Source organism: Hipposideros armiger, unplaced genomic scaffold (assembly GCF_001890085.2).
Source record: "Hipposideros armiger isolate ML-2016 unplaced genomic scaffold, ASM189008v1 scaffold_57, whole genome shotgun sequence".
In the NCBI taxonomy this organism is placed as follows: Eukaryota; Metazoa; Chordata; class Mammalia; order Chiroptera; family Hipposideridae; genus Hipposideros; species Hipposideros armiger.
Genome location: NW_017731407.1, coordinates 2,539,897 through 2,543,305, shown reverse-complemented (window position 1 = coordinate 2,543,305; position 3,409 = coordinate 2,539,897).

The window sequence follows — 3,409 nt, the reverse complement described above, 5'->3', positions numbered from 1 at the left end:
GGGGCCCTCTGGCATCCCAAGCCAGCTCTTAACCATCGTGCCGCTCAGCCGGCCCTACTTTCCTTTTCTTGATCCTCCTCCTTCTCTTCATTCTCTTTATCTATTGCTGTGTCTCTCCTGAAAATCCTGAAGATACAGGAAATGTAAAAAAATTGCTTCTGCTGAATAATACCCACCACAAAACAGACAACTAAACAAAGGAAACTACTATCTAAATATTTTTATAGCTTACCAGTAGCAAAGATTTATTATGGAGAATTAATAACTGATTTTTACTAAGTCAATTTGTGCTTGTTTAATTAAAAATGTCTTACAGATCCTCCATTAAAGTCAATAAAAGTTGTGGAAACTTACCACCCAAATATACTTAAAATCATAACTTTGAGCCTTGTCTTAGTCCCTTTGGGCTACTGTAATAAAACACTGTAGACTGAATGGCTTATAAACAACAGGAATCTATTTCTCACAGTTCTGGAGGCTGGGAAGTTCAAGATCAAGGCAGATTCAGTGTGTGGTGAGGGCCCATTTCCCGGTTCACAGACTGCAGTCTTTTCGCTATAACCTCACAAGGGAAAAGGGGCAAAGGATCATTCTGGGTCTTTTTTTATAAGGGCACTAATCTCATTTGTAAGAGTTCTGCCCTCATGACTAAGTCATCCCCTGAAGGCTTCACCTTCAAATTTCTCATTGAGGGTTAGGTTTCAACATATGAATTTTGGGTGGACACAAACATTCAGTCTGTATGTATCAGGACTATCCTCCTTTCCTTTAGATAATAGCTCTTTTCCTGTGAGGGGGATATTATGACACCCCCTTCGGGAAGGTTGATGATAGTAACTTCTCTGTTCCATTAATGTCTTTGTTGATCTTAAAATAGTATCTATAACAGCCCTACTGATGCATTTTATTTTTCAGAACATGAGTTTGCAGAGAAACCAAATGAAATACCTTTCTGGGCACTATGGTCAATATTCAGACTATTTTCCCTTCTGTTTTTTTTTTTTNGGCAGTGTCACTGGCCCTCATATGTGGGATCTGAACCAGGGCCCTCTGGTGTCCCAAGCCAGTTCTTAACCATCGCGCCACTCGGCCGGCCCAGGTTCACTTTTCTAAGGCTGGCCTGTCTTCATGCTACAACTCATCAATGCAATTATGAAGAAAGCCCATTAGGGAAAGACCTGTAAGATATATCTCTGAAACATAAGATTGCTGAGTAAAAAAAAAAATACCACGTCAGAATTAGACAGTTTTAAACACCACTTTCTAACTCTTAGAGATTAATTTTAAAAGAGCATTCAATGACAATTTAAATTATTGGGCTTGTTTTAGAAAGAAGACTAGTTTCCTCTTATGTTAAAACCATGTTTACCTTTCTGTCCCCAGAACACTTTACTCAGAATTTTTTTTTTTAATTTTTGTATTGGGGAACAGTGTGTTTTTCCAGGACCCATCAGCTCTAAGTCAAGTAGTTGTCTTCAACCTAGTTGTGGAGGGTGCATGTCAGTGGCCCATGTGGAGATTGAACCAGCAACCTTGTTGTTATGAGCCTGCACTCTAACCACCTGAGCTAACCAGCTGCCCCTCCTCAGAGCTCTTGCAATTGCTGTTTCCAATGACTGGAACACTTCCCCCAGAAATTAACATGAGTGCATCCTCCTCACCGCATTCTCAGGAAGCATTCCCAGGCCAAACCTATTACCTCGTCCGTCTTTATTTGCCACATTCATATTTTTAAAATAAAATCTATAACATTCAGAAAGTTCTTTGTTCCTATATTTGTTTCCACTTTTTTTGGTCTAATTCCCTTTACTAGAAATAAACTCCAAGAGGTCAGAGACTTGGTCTCCCTTACTTGCTACATGACAGGTGCTCAATAAATATTGAATGAAAGACTAAATATGTTTATCCTTAATGTAGATGATCTTTCCAATGTTTCTATCATTAGCCATCCTCACTATAATATCTGCAAAAAAAAAATGCCTGTTCTGGTTTGCTTTTTGAATGACACAATAACTATCCTTACCAGAAACTTAGGTGGTGTGGGAGAAGGCAGAACCTGGTTTAGAAATTGATGCAGAGGAGTAGCTCATTGGAAAGTGTGCTTGCTACATACACCATGTCTCCAGAAGTCAATCTCCTAGAGGTGAGCGATCATGCTGGGTATAGATTACACAAAACATCAAGAATATATTAACCATTGAGGGCCCGCCGATTGGCGCGTTGGTTAGGAGCTGGCTTGGGACGCCAGAGGGCCCAGGTACGGATCCCACATGTGAGGGCCAGTGACACTGCCCTCTGCAGCTGAGATGCTGAACAACAGCTCGACATGGGGCTGGGCTGCGGTGGGTTGCCGGCGATGGCGTGAGCTGCAGTCCCCTGCTGCAGTGGGCTGCCATAAGCTACTGTGTGTAGCCGGCAGCCAGCGTGAGCAGCCATCCAGAAGCTGGTGACTGATCTGCCTCCCTGGGAAGAGCGCAGTGATGGTGCCAGCTTGGGCCAGTGAGGCAGCGTCCTCCACAACTAGACTGAAGAACAAAACAACAGCAACTTGTCTGTTCCCCTTCCCCCGATTCCCCAATAAAATCTTTAAAAAAAAGACTATATTAACCATTGAGTACTTGCATTCATTTATTCATTAATTCAGCAAACATCCATAGAATGACTACTTTATGGTTGGTGCAATGCTTACAAAGACAATTGACAGGGTTCCTTTCCTGACAGGTTAGAGCAGTATGGTGACAGTCTCCACCCTTTTAGGCAAAATGACAAAGTTGGGAAAAATGAATGGCAGTGCCTCTAAGTCCTTTCTCCATGTACTTTCACTCTCCCTCACCTTCTTTAAGCACCCTTCATATCTGGCTCCCCCTGTTCCTCAGTCATTTGTAGAAAAGTATCTGATAAAGTTTCATACTAAAGTGTAAAAGGTTTACATTGGCTATCTCCTGGAGATATTTACATTATATTCAATTAGAAAGTAAAGGAAAAATTCTCTAATTCTGAGCTTTTCAAAACAAAAAGGAGAAAGTAGACTTATTTTTAAGCCAGTGTTCTTGAAATCACGGTACCTAGGATATTGCTTACATTGCTTATTTGTAAACTTTGGGAACTTAACATTGAACAGCAAAAGGATTTTTCTATAAGATCCAACAGATAAGACTCCATCTAATTTCTTAAACCAAGTTTCTTAAATGCTTTTAATATTTGGAGGGAGGATATTTTTAATGTACCCTATTCTTCTTTTTCTTCCCTTTTCCTTCTTCTCTTCCTCCCTTCCTTCTTTTTTTGTCCCTCTTTCCTTCTTGCTTTCCTTTTCTTTTCTTTTTTTTTTTTTAAAGATTTTTATTGGGGAATTGGGGGATGGGAACAGTGCTGGGGAATTGGGGGAAGAGGAACAGACAAGTTGCTGTCA